Consider the following 24,036-nt stretch of genomic DNA (forward strand, 5'->3'; position numbering starts at 1 on the left):
AACTCACTGGAATTCTGTTCAGCTTTAACTACCAGTCGTGCAACAGAAGTACCCAAATCATCAACCTTCTTAACTGTTTCCCATATTTCCTCTTAACTAATCTTCAATTCCTCAAATTTCTTCTCTAAACCTTTTAATAATATGATGTGACCTGGAATTATTTCTTGAATTTGATTAACAATTTCCTGAATAGGAATCACCTCAAAAGTCTGATAAACCTGTCTCACTTTGCGATGACGTATTCTATGCTGCAGACCTGACTGAAAAGAAGATTCTGTCTCTTTTTTCTCATTTGACGCCCTTGAATTCTGAAACTCTCTTTGTAATTCTTTATTTTGTTCATTAATTCTTGAAATTCTATTTTCAAGACATACTATTTTCAAGAAAGGGAATAGTAAAGACACAAACTGCTATACAGGCAGTGTCAACTGTACAATGAGCCGCTTATTTGGCAAGATAATGTTTGAAAAAATTAGACAAAATGTTGGCCACCATATTGCGGAAGACCAGGCAAAACAGATCATGTACAGATAACCCATTAATTTTTCAACAATTCATGGAGAAATTTATGGCAGTAGGGATGGAGCTACACATTGCCTTTGTAGATTTAGCAAAAGCTTACGATACAGTCCTTAGATCTGGGTATGGATGAACACCTTTTACAAATTATTGAAATGTACAGAGATAATGTGGTACAGGAAACGAGGTTCAAAGTTATCAGAACCTATTAATGTCAGTAAAGGCTTACGACAAGGTTGCAGTATGTCACCCATCCTGTTCAATTTATATGTAAAAGTGGCTCTCCGAAATTGGAAGAACAGCTATAGAGGAATGAAAATCACTATCAACAATGTACAGATATTTTCGTTAAGTTTTGCTGACGATTAAGCTATTATAGCAAAAGATGGATATGACCTTGAGTTCATGATACGACGATTATATCAGGAATACAACAGATGGGGACTACCAATAACAAAAACAGAATATCTGGTGGTGACTAGTGACGCTAAATTTGAAGTATACATCAATGACAAAGCAGTTATGAGACAGGTAGAGAAATTTAAATACCTCGGGGCACATACTGATAACAATGGACTGGGCCATACAGAAGTAAAATGTAGAACACAGCAAAGCAGAAAAGTATTACGGTGTATGAATTTTTTTTGTTTGGATAAGGATATATCCAACAGCATTAAAAAAAGAGTAGATAAGATAATGGTTGAATCATTGCTATGCTATGGATCAGAACTATAGATCTTAAATGCGGATCTCAAAAGAAGACTAATAGCTGTGGAAATGGACTATTTGCGTAGGAGTGCCGGAATATCAAGAATCGAAAGGAAAACTAACGATGAAATAAGAGCTACAATGAAGGCAAATGATACAGTGATAGATAGAATTGAAAGAAAATCATTAAAATAGTACGGACACACGATGAGAATGTCAGATCATCGGTGGCCAAAGAAAGTTTATGAATGGAAACCACCGGGCAGACGTAAGCGTGGAAGACCACGACCTTCTTGTACAGACCACATAAATGGAATAATGGAACATCGCAGCATCGATAAAGAAGATACGCTTGATAAAGAGGCTTGGCGATGGATAACAGGAATACAATAAGATGTTGTTATTAATAATCTTTGTATTCATTAATCTTGAAATAATAACAATAATTCTTGAAATTTAGTCTGGCATTCAATAACGGCCCCTCAACAATGGCAAGTTTACCTCCAACAGTAGAAATTTTCTCATCAAAACCGCAAAGAAATTTCTCCCTTAATTGTGACCTTAGTACATTACATTTCTTTACAAAATCTACACCCATGGACTCAGATTTCTGTTTTAAGCTATGTATTTGTCCCTGTTAAGTACTCACATTAGTTTCTAATGTCTCAGTCAGCCCCCTACCAGTGGCCTCAGTTGTTTCTCCTACCTCATCATCCAACTTTTGGTTACTGGTTTCCCCTTTTTCTGCAAGTTCCCACACACTAATTTCTCACTAAGTTCCTTTGCTTTAGCCCTGTTGATAAAGGCAAAATCAACATTAGACGTTTGCACTGAACTACTATTTTGCTGCTCAACTTAAACAGAACAAGCTCCAGAACCATGATTATAGTCAAAATGGACATGCCTCGACAGTTCACATTGTCACGATTTAAATGACTACGACATCAGTGTGTGCTCCTCCTCTCATAAACATAGGATCTGGCTCATCCCCAGGTCCTGAACACACATCATCGTCATCAGGCACTGCTGACGTACCATAACTATTAGTGGACCCCAGTGGCTAAACCAGATCAACAGCAAGTGGTCTCTCATTGATAATAACATCATTGGCCTCCTGATCAGAACATTATCGTCAGTTATCCCAATACTCTCTAACTGACTAACAGACATTAACTGAGTCACTATGAAGCATACTATCATCTCTCTGAGTAGCAGCACTGCACAATATACCAGAATCAGAACGTTCTGTCACCGTAACTTTTTCCCATGACTCTTTCCAGTAAGTGCCATCCACCTCTCCCTCTGCCTAAACGTTATCGTCTCCGTCTTATAGTGAACAATATAACCACGAATAGCCACACAAGAACAACCAGGGATAACCTAATGATACAAACCCAACAAAAAATTTCAGAAGTTCCACTTCAACTGAAAAAGTCTTAAATCATCCATTAAACTTTCAACAACTCCTTACAAATCTACTTCCAGTCGTTCAGAAATGCTTTCCCAATCAGCTCTGTATCTCAGTTCAAAATCCAGACACGTTCATAGGATTTGTCGACCTGGAAAAAGCGTTCGACAATGAAAAATGCACGATGTTCGAAATTCTGAAAAAAACAGGGGTAAGCTATAGGGAAAGGCAGGTAATATACAACATGTAGAAGAACCAAGAGGGAACAATAGGAATAGAAGATACAGAGCAAAGTCGCGAATGAAAAAGGGTGTAAGACAGAGACATAGTCTTTCGCCCCTGCTGTTCAATTTACACGTCGAAGAAGCAATGACGGAAATAAAAGAAAGGTACAAGAGTGGGCTTGAAATTCAAGGTGAAATGATATTAACGATAAGATACGCTGATGACATTGCTATTCTCAGTGAAAAAGAGTTAGAGAACGCGTTGAAGGAAATGAACAGTCTAATGGTTACAGAATGTGAACTGAGGGGAAATCGAAGGAATAAGAAAGTAACGGGAAGTAGTAGAAATGACAAGAGCGAAAATTTATCGTAAATGGGGATTACGAAGTAGGCGAAGGCAAAGAATTCTGCTACGTAGGCAGCAAAATAACGCATGATGTACGCTGCAAGCAGGACAAAAACAGGGGACTGGCACTGGGAAAAAGGACATTCCTGATGAAGAGAAGGCTATTAGTATCAAACACAGGCCTTAATTCAAGGAAGAAATATCAGATAAAGTACGTTTGGAGCATAGCACTGAATGGTAGTGAAACTTGGACTGTGGGAAAACCGGAACAGCATTTGAAATCTGGTGCTACAGACGAACGTTGAAAATTAGGTTGGCTGATAAGGTAAGGAATGAGGAGGTTCTCCGCAGAATTGGCGGGGAAAGGAATATATAGGGAGCACTGACAAGAAGGACAGTATGACAGGACATCCGTTAGGACATCACGGAATAGCTTCCATGGCATTATAGGGAGCGCTAAGAATTGTTAAGGAAAACAGAGAATGGAATCTACTGAGAATGCCAACTACTTGTTCATTCACCAAATTTTACAAGCATTACAGAATAAAATAGGGCTGTTTGGTATTTTCTGTGACCTATATAAAGCATTTGACTGTGTGAATCAGAATGTTCTCTTAGATTAATTGAAGTTTTATGGTATGCATGGTACAGCGAGTCAGTGAACAACGTCATATACAACCAACAGAATGCAAAAAGTTATACTTAGTAACTCAACCAATGCAGTCCAAGGGTATTATTCTGACTGGGGAGAAATCATCCTGTAGACATCTGTGTAAGGAGTCGGGAATTATGATTACTATTTCTCAGCACATTTATTTCCTCATAAAGTTCGTTGTAAATAATCCACTGCATATCAAAAGGAACAATAATGTTCATAATTTGAATATCAGAAAAAAAAACACATTGATTACTCCACGTTAATGTTGCCTGAGCACAAAAAGGGGTGCATAATGCTGCAACAAAAATTTTTGATGACTTATCCAGTGGTACATAGTGTGACAGAGAGAAAGGTAAAATTTGAAAACAAACTAAAAAGGTTTCTCCTCGCTGACTCCTTCTGCTCTGTAGAAGAATTTCTGTTACTGTAACGCGTAAAACGTGGTGGGGTAGGAATTACTAACTCACGTCTGCAGATAATTTAAAAAATAATAATAAAAAAAACAACAGTTGTGCAAATATTAAGCACGAAACCATATTTAAAAATTAAGTTGCGATATATATATGTAAAATGACCTATTCCACATCGTTTATCGTGGAAGTGACGCATGGAACATCGAACTAACTAACTACATCCAGCAATTAACTGAGGACGTTGTTGCAAGTGCTATTCTGAGATCAAAAGTTTGGTACAGGAAAGGTATACGTGGTGGACCGAATCAAACCAGTCAGAAGAGCGATGACTCAAAAATTAAAAAAAAAATTAACATCTCAGTTCCTTCACCAGAACATACAACGCGTGAAGCAGAGGGATTTCTCTCAGACCTATACTTCAAGTTACAAAACTTGATTTCCCGAGCAAGATTACACTCTAAACGGACTCACAATACTATTAACTTCTGTACGAATGACAAGACGGATGCCGTGTAACTGTCAAAACCTCAAGCATTAAATAACAAAGAATCTACATCTACATCTACATGACTACTCTGCAATTCACATTTAAGTGCTTGGCAGAGGGTTCATCGAACCACAATCATACTATCTTCCTGCCATTCCACTCCCGAACAGCGCGCGGGAAAAACGAACACCTAAACCTTTCTGTTCGAGCTCTGATTTCTCTTATTTTATTTAATGATCATTCCTACCTATGTAGGTTGGGCTCAACAAAATATTTTCGCATTCGGAAGAGAAAGTTGGTGACTGAAATTTCGTAAATACAGTAGATCTCGCCGCGACGAAAAAGTCTTTGCTTTAATGACTTCCATCCCAACTCGCGTGTCGTATCTGCCACACTCTCTCCCCTATTACGTGATAATACAAAACGAGCTGCCCTTTTTTGCACCCTTTCGATGTCCTCCGTCAATCCCACCTCGTAAGGATCCCACACCGCGCAGCAATATTCTAACAGAGGACGAACGAGTGTTGTGTAAGCTGTCTCATTAGTGGACTTGTTGCATCTTCTAAGTGACCTGCCAATGAAACGCAACCTTTGGCTCGCCTTCCCCACAATATTATCTATGTGGTCTTTCCAACTGAAGTTGTTCGTGATTTTAACACCCAGGTACTTAGTTGAATTGACAGCCTTGAGAATTGTACTATTTATCGAGTAATCGAATTCCAACGGATTTCTTTTGGAACTCATGTGGATCACCTCACACTTTTCGTTATTTAGCGTCAACTGCCACCTGCCACACCATATAGCAATCTTTTCTAAATCGCTTTGCAACTGATACTGGTCTTCTGATGACCTTACTAGACGGTAAATTACAGCATCATCTGCGAACAACCTGAGAGAACTGCTCAGATTGTCACCCAGGTCATTTATATAGGTCAGGAACAGCAGAGGTCCCAGGACGCTTCCCTGGGGAACACCTGATATCACTTCAGTTTTACTCGATGATTATTATTACGAACTGCGACCTTCCTGACAGGAAATCACGAATCCAGTCGCGCAACTGAGACGATAACCCATAGGACCGCAGCTTGATTAGAAGTCGCTTGTGAGGAACGGTGTCAAAAGCTTTCCGGAAATCCAGAAATACGGAATCAACCTGAGATCCCCTGTCGATAGCGGCCATTACATCGTGCGAATAAAGAGCTAGCTGCGTTGCACAAGAACGATGTTTTCTGAAACCATGCTGATTACTTATCAATAGATCGTTCCCTTCGAGGTGATTCATAATGTTTGAATACAGTATATGCTCCAAAACCCTACTGCAAACCGACGTCAATGATATAGGTCTGTAGTTCGATGTAATACTCATACTACCCTTCTTAAACACTGGTGCGACCTGCGCAATTTTCCAATCTGTAGGTACAGATCTATCGGTGAGCGAGCGGTTGTATATGATTGCTAAGTAGGGAGCTATTGTATCAGCGTAATCTGAAAGGAACCTAATCGGTATACAATCTGGACCTGAAGACTTGCCCGTATCAAGCGATTTGAGTTGCTTCGCAACCCCTAAGGTATCTACTTCTAAGAAACTCATGCTAGCAGCTGCTCGTGTTTCAAATTCTGGAATATTCCATTCGTCTTCCCTGGTGAAGGAATTTCGGAAAACTGCGTTCAATAACTCCGCTTTAGCGGCACAGTCGTCGGTAACAGTACCATCGGCACTGCGCAGCCGCTTGTGTACTTTACATACGACCAGAATTTCCTCGATTTTACTGCCAAATGTAATGAGGAGGGTTTTTGAAACAAAGCAGAAAGAATTAGAGCAATGTAGATGTTTACTTTCTTAGCACACAAATAAACAAACAAACCATCATAGGCAATCAAACATACAAGCCCTAGTGTGCCGGTTGGTACGTCTATGGCTATCGATAGCTTTGTGGCAATCGATGGCCTGTGTGTCGTCTATTGCTGCGAGGACCGTGGGACGACCACTGCTACATGGGGGACCACGGAGTGGCGAGAAGGTGGTAAGGGCTGTATGTGGGGGCGGGACGTAACGGCGCCTGTATGTAACAAGTGGAGCTACGGCAGTCGCTGTTCTGTAAATGAGGTTAAAGTTTGTAGTGATTACTTTGATTAAGTCGGTGGAGACTCTGAGTCACTACTGCCTTCAGAGAGGAACGAGGCCCGTACAGCCAGCACTGGTATATGGGAGCAGCTTTCTGTTGTGCAATACGGATGGCCCGAGTGAAGCGACTGTTATGTGGTACGCTTTCTGAATAATTCTCTACTGAAGGTAATTTGCTATCCTCGAATGACATTCATTGGTTGTCGTCACTGTTTTACTGTAAACGTATGGGCGGTATAGTTGGTCTTTGCCTTGTGGCCTCCTAAGGCCGATATTATACTATCAAATTTCTTTGTCAAAGATTTGATCAAAGATGTGATCAAATATTCCGTTGAATATATTTGACAAAGATCTTTTACGTAGCGCTAGAAGGAGTATTACACTGTCATCCAATTTTTCGTCAAAGTTCAAGATGGCTGACAACAACTTGTTATTAACCGCAGCAGTCGCATGTACCGAAATTGCATTGTGTGCACATGCGGAAAAGAAGTGGGGGAAAAAAAGGAACCATACATACGAGGCTGACAGTCTTAAATTCCTGGGATTACAACTTGATAATGAATTCAGTTGGGAGGAGCACACCACAGAAGTGCAGAAACGCCTTAACAAATCTGTATTTGCAATTCGAGTGTTAGCAGATGTAGGCAACATAAAAATGAAAAAGCTTGCATACTTTGCCTACTTTCATTCCATAATGTCATATGGTATAATATTTTGGGGTAAATCTTCAAGTCAAACAAAAGTTTCCAGAGACCAAAAGCGTGTAATATGTATTATTTGTGTAGTAAATTCACGGACGTCCTGCAGAAACCTCTTCAAAGAACTGAGTATACTAACTACTGCCTCTCAGTATATTTACTCCTTAATGAAATTTGTCCTAAATAATATATCTCTTTTTCCAACAAACAGCTCAGTTCATACATACCATACCAGGAACAAAAATGATCTGCACAAGGACTTAAAAAGCACTTACTTCAGTTCAAAAAGGGGTCCACTAGTCAGGAACACTCATCTTCAATAATTTTCCAGCAAACATAAAAAATTTAGTTACAAATAAAGATCAGTTTAAAAGGAGCCTGAAAGACTTACTAGTGGCCAACTCCTTCTACTCCATAGACAAAATTTTTAATAGAAACAAATGATGTATTGTATTGATTCATACTATTAGTATTGTTATTTCAGCTTAAAAATATTTGTTGTGTCGATTCCCTAAGGTCTCGACACAATGAGTGGCTAGGTGCACGCGAAGCTAACGCAGACGGGCGTAAATTCTGAAACAGGAGACTGGATGAAAACTATAAAGAAAAGAAGAGAGATTTTAATATACTTAACTTTAATGTAGTCTTGTTCTTGTTGAAATACATCTCTTGCATAGTAGTAAGCAATTAGCAATGATACACAGGGCGCCTTGCTAGGTAGTAGCGATGGACTAGCTGAAGGCTATTTAATCTGTCTCTCGGCAATTGAGAGGAATACTTGGTAGGTCTAGTCGCAAGCTATGTCGTCCGTACAACTGGGGCGAGGTCAAGTCCGTGTCTTGTGACCTGCCCTGTGGTGGCGCTAGGATTGCGAGTACACAGTGGCGACACGCGGGTCCGACATGTACTACAGGACCGCGGCCGATTTAAGTTACCACCTAGCAAGTGTGGTGTCTAGCGGTGACACCACATTCCTCCCCCGCAAATCGGCGAACGGTCGTGAGATAAGGCTTCCGCCCGCCGTGGGGAGGACCCCATGTTGACGTATGCGATGAGGTGGGGAGCCTAACAACAGGCGAGGCTGTGCCACCCGCACCCGGCCATTCGGTCCGAGGGGAGCTAGGAAACGCCTGCAAACCTAGTCCAGGGTGCACGTCAACATGAGGTGTATGCGCACGTAATGAGAGAGGGTCCGCAGGGTCGACCTCCATGTGGTCGGAGCACCCGACGGGCGAAGACGACATCTGGTCCGGAGCGGGCAAGAGGTCCATGGCGGAGGACGGCTGGTCACGGGAAGCGAGCGGCGGCGCGTGACCCAGGGAGGCGCGAGGCGGCTGCAGCGAAGCGTCCGCTGCTGGCGGCGCCGGCGGCGGCTGCGGCGGCGCGACGCCATGAGGCAAAATGGAAGGCATCGTCGGTAACACCTGGGGATGAGGCGAGCCAGTAGATGGGTCCCCAAGGCGCTGACCGGACGGCTCCGTCGCTGAAAGCAGACGGGGAGCGGCAGAACCCAGGCGACGACAGAGGCGCAGCTGATTGAGATGCCGACGCACCTCACCAGAGGCCCCCAAAACCAAATACATCGCGCGGCCGAGGCAGCGAAGAATGCGCCCTGCGAGCCAACGCTGTGAACCGCGATAGTTGCGATAATAGACAACGTCGCCAGGAGCAAAAGCAGGAGTCTGCCGCTGCACAGGAACCTGATGTGGCGGATGCAGCAAAGACATCAGAGTTCGATGAGGACGACCATGGAGCAACGCAGCCGGCGAGCGACCCTCGCGGGGCTGAGAGCGATATGAGGACAAAAAGAGTAACAAAGCGTCCTCCCGAGAATGCGATTCTTTCAATTTCAACATCTGTGACTTGAAAGTCCGGACCAATCGTTCCGCGGCACCGGTGGACTGAGGCGAAAACGGCGCGGATGTCAGATGTTGAATACCATTGGCCTTGCAGAACGACTGAAATTCTGCGGACATGAATTGTGGGCCATTGTCGGAAACAATAGTCTGCGGAAGACCTTCAATGCAAAAGATAGCAGACAAGGCTTGGATGGTGGCAGAAGACGTCGTGGAAGACATCCGGACAACAAAAGGAAAATTACTGAAAGCATCGACCACAACCAACCATCGAGCATTCCAGAATGGACCAGCAAAATCGATGTGCAAGCGTTGCCAAGGGGAAGTGGCTTTCGGCCATGCAAAGAATTTCCGCGGCGGTGCGGATTGTTGTTCGGCACACGCCACGCAAGAGGAGCACATATTCGTAATCGCAGCATCGATTCCGAACCAAGTACAGTGCTGACGAGCAAGCTGTTTCGTTCGCACTATACCCCAATGTCCTTGGTGAAGAAGCTTTAAGACAGAGGACTGTAACGAACGTGGGACCACGACTCGGGATTGATCAGTATCGGAACGCAACAACAAAACACCACGTCGGACAAAAAGTCTCTCCTTGTGAGCAAAAAAACGGCGAACCAAAGGATCCTCGATCCGTGACTTTGACAAGGGCCATTGCGTAGCAACAAAACGCAAAACGGAAGCAAGGACAGGGTCAGCAGCTGTGGCAGTAGCTACACGACGAAAATCAATCGGAAACGATGCGACCACGTCATCGGCTTCCGAATCAATGAACATGCAAGCAAGTTCGGAAGAATCGAATGCCGTATCCTCAGCAACAGGCAAACGGGACAACGCATCAGCGTTTCCGTGCTTAGCAGTGGACCGATACAAGATATCGTAGCGGTACTGCGAGAGAAAAAGAGACCAGCGAATGAATTTCTGCGCTGTACGTGGAGGTACAGGTTTGTGCGGATGAAAAAGCGATGTCAAAGGTTTGTGGTCCGTGATGATTGTAAAGTGACGACCATACAAGAAGTCATGGAACTTGGTAACACCAAACACTAGAGCTAAAGCTTCTTTCTCTATTTGTGAATAATTTCTTTGCGCAGATGAGAGCAATTTTGACGCAAAGGCAATAGGGCGATCATGCGAGCCATCCTTGTGCGCAAGCACAGCACCGATCCCGAAATCCGATGCATCAACCATCAACAAAAGGGGTTTTCGGGGATCGAATGGCGTAAGGCAAGTATTTGAAAGTAACGCCGATTTCAACTGGCGAAAGGCGCGTTCGCATTCCGTCGTCCAGACGAACGGAACACCTTTACGGCGTAAGCGATGAAGCGGAGCTGAAATGGAAGAAGCATTGCGCACAAATCGATTATAATAATTTACCTTACCCAGCACACTCTGTAGCTGTTTTAAGTTCTGCGGTGACGGCAAGTCCTGAATGGCACGAAGGTGCTCTGGACTCGGATGGATACCTTGGGCGTTAAGGACATGGCCCAGGTACGGTAAGTCACGAGCAAAAAACACACATTTGTCCTTCCTCAAGCGAAGACCATTCTGACGCAATACCTGAAATAATGTTCGGAGATTTTGCAAATGTTCTGCTTCTGTCTTTCCTGAGATTACAATATCGTCCAGATAGTTCGCAGCCGTAGGGACCGACGCACAAATAGTTTGTAAATATTGCTGAAACAAAGCAGGGGCGGATGCACACCCGAATGGCAGTCTTTTGAAGCGATACAAGCCAAGATGCGTGTTTACCACTAAGACGCGCTGGGATTCTTCGTCCACAGGTATTTGCAAGTACGCATCTGCTAGGTCCAATTTTGAAAAATATTTTCCCGGGCACAGTTTGTCAAAAAGATCTTCCGGGCGGGGCAAAGGAAAAGTAGCAGTCACCAGTTGTGGATTCACAGTTGCCTTGAAGTCCACGCAAAGTCTCAGTTTTCCGGAAGGTTTTGGCAAAATGACTAAGGGTGAGGCCCAGAGAGAAGCCTGCACACGTTCAATTACACCTTGAGAGTCTAATTCGGCTAATGTTTTTGCGACCTCATCACGCAATGCGTGGGGAACATTGCGCGCTCTGAAAAATTTTGGGTGCGCGTTATCTTTCAGTTCCAAATGCGCTTCATAGTTCGTAGCGCAACCAAGGCCCGGTGCAAAAATGTCTGCAAATTCTTCACAAAGACGAGAAACACTGGCGGAAGGCACAGTCTGATTCACTGATAGGACCTGATTTACTATAGACAAATTAAACAATTGAAACAAATCTAAACCAAACAAGTTCACTGCACTATAGGAACGAAGAACATAAAATGACACAAGTTTTGTCTGTCCCTTGTATGTTGCAAGAAGGCTGCACTGTCCTAACACAGGTATATGCTGTCCTGAGTAACTAGTTAACGTAACATTTGCGGCACGCAATGGCGGGGCGCCCAGTTGTTTGTACGTGTCGTGATTGAGCAATGAAACAGCAGCTCCGGTATCGAGCTGGAATGGGATCACTTTTCCTGCAAAGTCTAAGTCCACAAAAAGTTTATTGTCTTGTTGACGACAAGAGCGACCGTCTCGTGCAATGTGAACTGATACAGGTCCAGAAGCACTTGCAACTCTACGGGATTTCCGGCGACGTCGACGCACACTTTGGGTGGGACGAACACAGTCACTGTTAGCTAAAGTGTCACTGGACGGGTGGGCATGAACTACATTAATGTCCATGGGCGAAGGTCCACGAGCCTGATTGTCCTGGGTGCGATTCCGGCGCGAAGCAAAGGGCCTGGAATTTGTGTGATTGTCTGATCTAAGCTTTTTCTGGCAAACACTTTGTACATGTCCTTTCTTTTGACAGTAAAAGCAAATAGCTTGGCGTGACGGGCAATTTTCACGCGAATGTCTAGTGGCACACCGCGGGCAAGATTTCACTGCATTTGCTTGCTTACGCGGCGCACGTGGTTGCAAGCTAGGCTGCCGCTGCGAAGTCGGGCGCGAGGGCCGCTTAGCGTCCCGTGCAGCGGGCCCGGCGGGCCGATGAATGTGACACACTGCTGGCGAAGTTTCAAATGATTCCTGAGCAAAGTCAAGTGTGTCTTGCCTGTCCAAAATGTCTATCACTTGTTGCAGGGAGGGATTAACTAGCTTCAAAATCTGTTCCCTTATGCGAACATCAGAAACGTTCTGTGCAATTGCATCACGCACCATAGTATCTGAATATGGGAGGCCACATTCACAGGCAAACGCGCAGTCTCTAGTAAGTCCTTGCAAAGTTGCTACCCACTCCCTATTAGTCTGACCGGCCGTACGTTTTGTACGAAAAAACGTATACCGTTTGGCAACTACATTTACTGTTTCTTTGAAATAGGCATCCAAAGCAGACAAAATTTCTTCGTAGGTCAGAGTTGCTACGTCGCGTCGGGGAAACAATTTCACTATCACACGGTAGGTAGACACACCGACACAAGAAAGCAAAAACGGCTGCCGCTCTTTACCTTGAATTCCATAAGCAGTGAGGTGGAAGTTGAACTGATCGGCCCACTCAGTCCAGCTTTCGGTTGTGGCCTCAAAGGGCCTAAATGGCGGTGCGACAGCGTTGTGTGGCTGCGGTAGCGAAGAAGCGGCTGCCGCCGCATCGGTTTGCAGCGCACGTTGACCCTGGACGAGCTGTCCAAGGGCTTCCAATAACGCCTGCGTCTGCTGATTCTGCAAGCGAAAAAATTCGGACAGTACATCTGGAGAATGCGGCGAAGCCATGACACAAGCAAATTAGAGCAAGTATAACACAAAGACTGCAACGTGGGCGCGGCACCACTCCTCGGCGCCAAAATATTGTTGTGTCGATTCCCTAAGGTCTCGACACAATGAGTGGCTAGGTGCACGCGAAGCTAACGCAGACGGGCGTAAATTCTGAAACAGGAGACTGGATGAAAACTATAAAGAAAAGAAGAGAGATTTTAATATACTTAACTTTAATGTAGTCTTGTTCTTGTTGAAATACATCTCTTGCATAGTAGTAAGCAATTAGCAATGATACACAGGGCGCCTTGCTAGGTAGTAGCGATGGACTAGCTGAAGGCTATTTAATCTGTCTCTCGGCAATTGAGAGGAATACTTGGTAGGTCTAGTCGCAAGCTATGTCGTCCGTACAACTGGGGCGAGGTCAAGTCCGTGTCTTGTGACCTGCCCTGTGGTGGCGCTAGGATTGCGAGTACACAGTGGCGACACGCGGGTCCGACATGTACTACAGGACCGCGGCCGATTTAAGTTACCACCTAGCAAGTGTGGTGTCTAGCGGTGACACCACAATATTGACATGTTCCACATCCACTAGGACCTCCTCAGCATAGATCTATAGAACGAAAAACTAATCTAATCTGGATAAAGCCATGGGTTTTACGACGACACGGTAAAAGCATTTAACAAAACTTGTTACGTGGGCTTACAATGGAAGACGTCAGGTCGTACATCAATTACTTAAGAATGGATGAGCATACATTTCTGTATGTGCTCAGTGAAGTGTATCCTCATATCATAAAGCACAATATTCACTTAAGAACTGCTACATCTGCAGAAGACAGGCTCACTGTAACACTCCGATTCCTTGCCACAGGAGAGGGTTATGTCAGGTTAGGTTCGGTCAGGTCTCCAACTTTTTCAATCTATTTTTGTATTCAGCGTGCCTCACGTTGTAAAGCGCCTCATCAGCTTCATACATCTCTATTAATTTTGTAGTTGTGGCACACACCAATTGTATTTACCGGCAATGTTTATAAAAACACTGCAGACGACAGAACGTTGCAGCGATGCCAGCGCTCCATGTGGTAACATGTCACATAGCAGTGAACAGAAGACAAGCGATTTCTTTGATCAAATCTACAGCGGCGCCCTAGATTTGATCAAATATTGGACGGCATTTGACAAAGTTCCTATTACACCATCAAATATCTTGGACAAAGATATTTGACAAAGAAATTTGATAGTGTAATACCGGTCTAAGCATTATACGAGGGCCATTCAGCAAGTAGGGAGCGTTTCCGTCTGACGCCGCTAGGCGCGCGCCGATCGCGTATATTTTGGTCTGTGCGTGATCGGCAGCTCAGTCGGCAGCCATCCGTGACAGCGGGAACGTCTCTGCGCGTCTGGTTTTTTCGATATTCGAATTTGAAATGTGCGCTGCAATCGAAAATTACCCCAGTTGTGAGGTGCGGTCTGTAATACGGTTTTTGTTGGCAAAAAACCTAAAACCCATAGAAATTCATCGTGAACTGTGCGAAGTGTACGGGAACATCGTAATGAGAAATGTTCTGTCCGAAAATGGTGCATTCGGTTTAAAAATGGCCGACCCAACGTTCATGATAAAGAGGAGAGTGGACCCCCGAGCATTGTGACTGACGATCTTGTCGCTAAAGTTGATGAAACGATTCGTGAAAAATGTCACTTCACAATAACGGAGCTTTCACTTTCTTTTCCACAAGTTTCATGGACTTTGTTGTTTTAAATTGACACTCAAAAGCTAGGCTACCACAAATTTTGTGCACGATGGTTGCCCAAAATGCTTACAGAGCACCATAAAGAACAACGAATGGGGGCAATGTTGACATTTCTGGAGGCCTACCACAGTGATTCATTACTGGATCGAATCGTAACAGGTGACGAGACTTTGGTGAAACATGTCAAATGCTAGACAAAATTACAGTCCATGGAGTGGACTGTCCATCTTTGCACACCCTTAGGAGAGCAGTTCAAAGCAAACGCCGAGGAAAGCTGACGTCCAAAATTTTGTTTTTGCACAACAATGCCCGAGCTCATACGGCGAACCACACTAAAGAGCTCCTTAATTCATTCAAATGGGAAATATTCCCTCATCCGCCCTACAGCCCCGATCTTGCACCAAGCGACTTCCACTCGTTTGCCAAGATGAAGAACTGGCTTGCAACGCAGCGCTTTGATGCCGACGTGGAACTCCAGGAGGGCGTGACTCGCTGGCTGAAGTCTCAGGCGGCAGAATTTTACGACGAAGGTCTTTCAAAGCTTGTCCACCGCCGTGATAACTGCCTCAATGTGTTTTATGACCATGTGAAAAAGTAGTATGTCAGTCGCTCTTTCAGATGTATATAATAAAATGTATTTCTGGTACTCATTTTTTTTTCAATTCCAAAACGTGCCCTACTTTCAGAATAGCCCTCGTAGAACTCCCACAATGTAAGGTCCATTACTGATGATTGTTTGCCCGTCGGGTTAGTGCATATACTGTGTTCCGAGTATAAAGTCCACAGTATGGTGATTAATGTACTGGGCTATTGTGCATGTTTGGTATCAAATCATTTTCAGTTAACTGTGAAACGCTAACCGTGTTATCGGACATCACATGGATTTTTGTGTCCTGCTGGGTAGCAGAAGCTGTATTGCATAGTATCTCCATTTAAGATGAAGCTTAGATATGGTAACTACCAGTTAACTGTGTGGGCAGTAAACAGGAAGGCCCAAACAAGTGGATGATGAGAGAAAGTAAATGGATCACGCCAGTGACAAAAAATGTAATTGCATGAGTCACTTCGCCGATGTCCGCAACTTATCTGAATGTTTGTTTTGTAACTTTATGTCCTGAATTAATGTGTTTTTAAATTTATTAATGAGTAAATCAGATTTTGGATTTTAATAACGCTGTTGTTGGTTTCAGATTTTAGTAATGCTATTACTGGTATTAAGCGAAATTTTTGAAACAAGAGTGCAGGCGGCTCTCTGTAGAAAATTATAGTAAGGGATGTGTGGACTTAGAACGACTGGGAGTATGTGGAACGTTCACGCTGAAATCTGTCTTTGAATAATTCTGAGCTGAGTTCGTTTTGGAACCATATACGACCTGTTAGCATTACAAGATTTTATTATCGATATGGAATGTGAGATAACTTATATGCTTGGAAATAAATGTTAGAGAGCCTGTGTGGTGTTGCTTTAGAATTCAAGTGGAGGTGAAGCATCATGGACTGTAACGTCGTTCTATAACGGCTCCTTGTCTATAAACTGTTCCTGATCCTTAACCTAACCGTATTATCTTTTATATGAAGGGTGTGAGGGTTATGAGGGATTTGATAACATATCACATAAATGTAACATCAATGTTTTCATAAGTGTCACTCTGTGCTCATTTTCCGAGTTTAATTTGAATAGCTGAAGTTCCACTGCACAGTCCTGAACGGAATCCGCTAAATTTCAGTTACCCGAAAAATCGCGCAAATCTAAAGGCTGTGAATTCAACTAAGTACTTAGGGATTACAATTACGAATAACTAAAACTGGAACGATTGAATAGATAACATTGTGGGGAAAACGAAGAAAAGAATGCAGTTTATAGGCAGAGTACTTAAAAGATGCAACAAATCCACTAAAGAGACGCTTGTCCGTCATATGCTAGAGTAATTGCTGTGAGATAGGGGACCCTTACCAAATATGACTGATAAAAGACATCAAAAAAGTTCAAAGGAGGGCAGCTTGTTTTATATTATTACGAAATAGGTGAGAAGTGTCACAGATTAAAAAGTTTTCCATGGTATTGATTCATAGCCATGCAACGATTTTTAAAAGACTAAAGCGCCATTTCACTGTGTAATAACATATCTTTTGTGCTATCCAAATTTCGGCTTTTATGCCCTTATCAAGTACAATGCTGAAAGTTATTAGAGCATTAGGTTCCTTTCAGAGTGTGCTTATGCAATAGCTCCATACTTAATCATATACAACCGTTCACTCGACGAAAGATCCGTACCGAAAGACTGAAAAGTTGCACAGGTCACAACAATATTCAAGAAAGGTAGCAGGTTTAATCCATTTACGTACAGGTCCGTATCGTTAACGTCGATATGCAGTAGGATTTTGGAACATATATTGTGTTCGAACATTATGAATTACCTCGAAGAAAACTGTCTATTGACGTACAGTCAACATGGGTTTAGAAAACATCGTTCTTGTGAAACACAACTACTCTTTATTGGCATGAAGTGCTGACTGCTTTTGACAAGGGATTTCAGATCGATTCCGTATTTCTGGATTCCTTGAAGGCTTTTGACACTGTACCGCACAAGCGGCTTCTAGCGAAATTGCGTGCTTACCTATGGAATATTGCCTCAGTTATGTGACTGGATTTGTCATTTCCTGTCAGGGAGGTCACAGTTTGTAGTAACTGACGGAAAGTCATCGAGTAAAACAGAAGTGATTTCTGGCGTTCCCCAAGGCAGTGATATAGGCCCTTTGCTGTTCCTTATCTATATAAGCGATTTGGGAGACAATATGAGCAGCCGTCTTAGGTTGTTTGCAGATTACGCTGCATTTTATCGACTAATAAAGTCATCAGAAGATCAAAACAAATTGCAAAACAATTTAGAAAAGATACATGTATGGTGCGAAAATTGGAAATTGGCCCTAAATAACAAAAAGTGTGAGGTCATCCACATGATTGCTAAAAGGAATCCGTTGAATTTCGGTTACACGATGAATCAGTCAAATCTACAGGCAGTAAATTCAACTAAATACTTAGGAATTACAATTACGAACAACTTTAATTGGAAGGAACACATAGAAAATGTTGTGGGGAAGGCTAACTAATGACTGCGTTTTATTGGCAGGACACTCAGAAAATGTAATAGACCTACTAAGGAGAATGTCTACACTACGCTTGTCCGTCCTCTTTTAGAATACTGCTGCGCGGTGCTGGATCCTTACTAGATAGGATTCACAGAGTACATCGAAAAAGATCGAAAAAGTTCAAAGAAATGCAGAACGTTTTGTATTATCGCGAAATATGGGAGTCACTGAAATGACAAAGGATTAGGGCTGGACATCATTAAAAGAAAGGAGTTTTTCGTTGCGACGGAATCTTCTCACGAAATTCCAATAACCAACTTTCTCCTCCGAATGTGAAAATGTTTTGCTGACACCGACCTACGTAGGGAGAAACGATCACCACGATAAAATAGGGGAAATCAGACCTCGTACGGAGAGATATAGGTGTTCGTTCTTTCCGTGCGCTATACGAGAATTAAATAATAGAGAATTGCGAAGGTGGTTCGATGAACCCTCTGCCAGGCACTTAAATGTGATTTGCAGAGTATCCATGTAGATGTAAATTGTATTTATTCAGGCAGTCGTACCAACTGCAAAAGTTGTTAGACTGCCTGAACAAATACGACCTAATAATGATATAACAATGTTTAGCACTTTACTTGATAACGGCATAAAAGCCGAAATCTGGATAGTGCAGAAGATAAGTATAATAACACACAGTCAAACAGAGGTTTACACTTTTTAAAAAAAATGTCGTAGATTAGTTGGCATGAGAGTCAGTAAAACAAAAATGTGATCTTTTCACGAAATTTCTACCATCATCTTTCTCCTCCGAATGAGAAAATATTTCTTTGGCGCACACCTTCATAAGGAGTAATGATCATTGTAATAAAATAGGAGAAATCAGAGCTTTTACCATGCGCTTTTCGAGAGTGGAACGACAGAAAATTAATTGAAGGTCGTATGATGAACCCTCAGCGAGGCAGTTAATTGTGAATTGCAGAGTAGTCATGCAGAACTAGATGTACATAAGAATGCGTTGTACGCCTCTCATTGCTGTAGCAGACATGCACGTCGGCCTCAGCCCTCGAGTATGAGCTAACGACCACGAAAACATCCAGAGTAGAGAGAAGAATCGCAGGACGTAGATAACGCGGTGGAACGCTGACTCGCCGAAGGGAGCGTTTCGAGAATTTTCCTCGCATAGGTTTTCATGTAAAAACTTTACGACATACTGTTTAGCACCAGCACATTCGGAGCGGAAGATGAGACAGCGAGGCACCAAGGGAGAAATGGCCTCCAGCTAGCCACAAACACCGTTAAGATGAGGCTTCCGTACCAGTTAACTGCTTTTTAATTACCGTCCGACTTTCTGAGATTCGAAAACGGAATCGTCAGAGTATTACATGTTTCACTAGCGTCCGAAGAGAAAGGATCTGAACGGCTATTACGAAAATTCACGATAGCTCAATACTTGAAGATGTAATCAACAAGGAGAGAGAAGCTATCTGACGGAATAATTTCTAAACATTGCTGAATGTTGCACTCACTTCTCGTAAAAGTTGTAGGCATGAAAATCTCTGTAAGTCTTAACTACAAAATCCTGTAAGCTAAATTCTAGCGGGTAATTCACACTGTGTAGTATTATTAGGTGCTTTTACCTTTCCTCTCCCACTCGAAAGAAAAAACTGCGGAAGAAAGATACCTAATCTGTATTCAGTTCCACACAATCAGTAACATCATTTAACAACAACACTCTTTCCGACGATCATTTTCTTATTACTGATAGTGAGGACGTTCTCTATACATCAGCCCTTTTCATGAGAACTAAACCACCCGTAATGAACATTTCGAAATCCAAGAAGGAAACAGAAAATCTCTGGAAGAAGGTAAAATTTATCTGAATCAAGGAACACGGTAACGTTAAATGTAATGAAATAGTCCATGACTTAGCGAAGACCAGCCGCTCGAATGGCACATTTGAAAACAACTATTTCTACCATCAGATCAGAAGACATGGCGCCAGTGGGAAGACGAATTTCGATAATCGAAAAGCAGTAAAGGAAAATATTATGGACAAATGCAGCCAAACGTTCCCTCGGAATCCTGAGGCAAATAAAGGGGTTATAAGTTACGTAATTCTCGTATAGTAGACGCGGTCTTGGCCAGCACAGTAGCTAAGCGTGTTCGGTCAGAGGGCAGCTTGCCCTATCTAATAAAAAAACTGAGTAAAGTAATCAACTATCAACTTGAACGGATGTCTTGTGACGCCCGTCAGGCCAAACACAACGAGCTGCATCGAACAAGAGAAAAGAAGGGGGTAGCGTCTTTGACTCATAATAAAAACGTCGTCGGTCCCGGGTTCGAATCCCGCCACTGCTTAAATTCTGATTAATAATCAGCATTGACGGCCGAAGACTTCCGGAATAAGAAGTCACCTTAATTCTGCCAACGGCCTTGCCAAAAAGCCGTTCAGGGCACCCTCTTGTCCTAGGGGTGGGAAGCTGCACCTAAAGACGGAAGAATCAGCAATGATCAACGGCATGAGGATGCAGAAGGCAATGGAAACCACTGCATTAAAGACACATAACGGGCCATGTGGTCTGTGATTGAAGAAGTGTCATGATGATCTCTCCGTTGGCAAAAGATTCCGGAATAGGCCCCCATCCGGATCTCCGGGAGGGAACTGCCAAGGGGGAGGTTACCATGAGAAAAAGATTGAATAATCAACGAAAGGATAACGTTCTACGAGTCGGGGAGTGGAATGTGAGAAGCTTGAACGTGGTAAGGAAACAAGAAAATCTGAAAAGGGAAATGCAAAGGATCAATCTAGACATAGTAGGGGTCAGTGAAGTGCAATGAAAGGAGGACAAGGACTTCTGGTCAGACGAGTATAGGGTAATATCAACAACAGCAGAAAATGGTAAAATGGGAGTAGGATTCGTTATGAATAGGAAGGTAGGGCAGAGAGTGTGTTTCTGTGAACAATTCAGTGGCAGGGTTGATATCATCACAATCGACACCAAACCAACACCGACAACGATAGTTCAGGTATACATGCCGACGTCGCAAGCTGAAGATGAATAGATAGAGAAAGTGTATGAGGATATTGAAAGGGTAATACAGTATGTAAAGGGGGATGAAAATCTAGTAGTCATGTGGGGCTGGAATGCAGTTGTAGGGGAAGGAGTAGAAGAAAAGCTTGCAGGAAAATATGGGCTTGGGAGAAGGAATGAGAGAGGAGAAAGAGGCAGAGAAAGTGTATGACGATAATGAAAGGGTAATATAGTATGTAAAGGGGGATGAAAATCTAGTAGTCATGTGGGACTGGAATGCAGTTGTAGGGGAAGGAGTAGAAGAAAAGGTTACAGGAAAATATGGGCTTGGGAGAAGGAATGAGGGAGGAGAAAGACTAAATGAGTTCTGTAACAAGTTTCAGCTAGTAATAGCGAATACTCTGTTCAAGAATCACAAGAGGAGTAGATATACTTGGAAAAGGCCGGGTGATACGGGAAGATTTGAGTTAGATTACATCAAGGTCAGTCAGAGATTCCGAAATCAGATACTGGATTGTAAGGTGTACCAAGGGCAGATACAGACTCAGTTCAGAATATAGTAGTGATGAAGAGTAGGCTGAAGTTTGAGAGACTAGTCAGGAAGAATCAATACGAAAAGAAGTAGGATACGGAAATACTAAGGAATGACGAGATACGCTTGAAGATCTCGAAGGATTTAGATATAGCAATAAGGAATAGCTCAGTAGGCAGTACAGTTGAATGCACAGCTCTAAAAAGGGCCATCACAGAAACTGGGAAGGAAAACATAGGAACAAAGAAGGTAACTGCAAAGAAATCATGGATAACAGAAGAAATAATTCAATGGATCGATGAAAGGAGGAAGTACAAAAATGTTCCGGAAAACTCAGAAATACAGAAATAAAATTCGCTAAGGAATGAAATAAATAGGAAGTGCAGGGAAGCTAAGACGAAATGGCTGCCGGAAAAATGTGAACACATCGAAAAAGAAATGACTGTCGGAAGAACAGACTCAGCATACAGGAAAGTCAAAACAACCTTCGGTGACCTTAAAAGCAAGGGTGATAACATTAAGAGCAACAAATGCAGCCAATAGTAAGTGAAAAAATGATGAAATTTCACACGTAAAAAATTTATTTTGTTATGTTTTCGAACTTTCACTGCTATGAGTGTGAATCCTGAATACTTCCTGGTCATGGTGACAAAGTTTTATGAATTTATTTGTAAAAGTATAGACAGAGGAAATTAAAATGTCCTGTGGTGCCACTCCTGCTCCAAGTCGGCTCGTTTGACGTCCTATCCCCCTTAAGCGATTTGGGGAAATGACAGAAAACCCAAATATGGATGACCGATCGCGATTTTAAATCGTCATCCTCCCAAATGGAGTCCAGTGTGCTAAGTATTGAGCTCTCTCGCTCGGTAGTTGTGGAAACTATCACAACTGCAATATATCAAGGTAAGAGGTATCCGTCATTTCTCACAGAAGAAAAACGGCCCGTACAACGTAATCTGTGACAATGCACAGAAAACATAAATATAGTGTAATGTGCGTGTGGCTAGTGAATCCAGTCGAGTAGACCGGTCACATGATGCAAGCCCTTTGAGTTGGCGCCACTTCGGCAACTTGCGTTTCGATTAGGATGAAACAATGAAGTTGGCAACACAACATTCAGTCCATCGAGCGGAGAAAATCTCCGACCCAGCCGAGAATCGAACCCAGACTCCTCGCATGCCATTCCGTCACGCTATGGAGGCGATACCTGTAAATCTCGTTCACTCGCCACAGTTTAATGAGGCGATTAAGCTTTCCAAATAAATGAAATGTTGCTTAATCTCCGAATGTCAGCTTGGACGAGAAACGTTCATCCTCAAGTGCTTCCTTGCATTGTGATGCATAATTGAACGCGCCGGCCATAATCTTACGGTTTTAATTGCAGTACGAGCTTCAGACGGTACGGTCTGAAACGTAACCGGCGTCGCAAAATCTTCCACACAGGTTGCTGCGGTATTCCAAGTTCGTGGCTTGCGCAGACCTTTGATTTTTTGGACTTTGTACGACACTTTCCCTCAGTCTCTCAACAGTTACATGTGGCAGAAAGTGGCCCACTTCGTCTTCTGCTTATAGAGACAACCAGTGTTCCTAAATTGTCGATACCAACGCACAATGATGTATTTACATTAGAACTGTTGATATTTTTATAAATATCAGGAATCCGATACATCGAAGTTTAAAATGGCTCTGAGCACTATGGGACTTAACATCTATGGTCATCAGTCCCCTAGAACTTAGAACTACTTAAACCTAACTAACCTAAGGACATCACACAACACGCAGTCATCGAAGTTTAAAACATTATCATCGGACGCTCGGTACATCGAAAGAGTATCGACATACACCGGCCTATAAATTATCGGCTGGACGTCGTAAATATACTGCCGGTTTTAGATCTATATATTTGAGTGTTAATTTATTATTAGAAATTTTGTACACCAACAAGCAAGCTGCCCGCTTATCCCCCTTAGGGCAACAATTGAAAGGAAAACGATGCCACGTCCACTCTTGGCGATAACCATTTTGCTGACAATGGTAACAGGATGTAAGTGGCACAATAAAAGGTGTCCGATGGATGCGTCGTTCGGTTTCGTCACGTGTGGGATTTGTCTGGAACATTTCATGCCCTGTTTTTTTCTTCTGCAAACGCCAGCGACCTAGCAGCTGTAGTGTCAAACTGTGTGGTTAAGATAAACAAACGTTGCAGTTTCTGTTGGTAGCGCCGAACGCCGATTGCGTCAGCATATCCCCTCACACATCTCCGTCCACCGCAAAAACCAGTCTTGTAATTTAGATTATGATCGTCTTTTTCAGCAACTGTTTTTGAAGAGTGCCGATGTGCAGAAGTAACACACAAGTTGCGTTAAAAGTTGTTTTTTAACGCAACTGGTGTGCTATTTCTCCACATCGGAAATCCTGTTATTCCACTCACACCGGCAGCCGCGAGTGCAATCGGACTACTTCTTT

The sequence above is a fragment of the Schistocerca nitens genome, chromosome 2 (assembly GCF_023898315.1).
Source record: "Schistocerca nitens isolate TAMUIC-IGC-003100 chromosome 2, iqSchNite1.1, whole genome shotgun sequence".
Lineage (NCBI taxonomy): Eukaryota > Metazoa > Arthropoda > Insecta > Orthoptera > Acrididae > Schistocerca > Schistocerca nitens.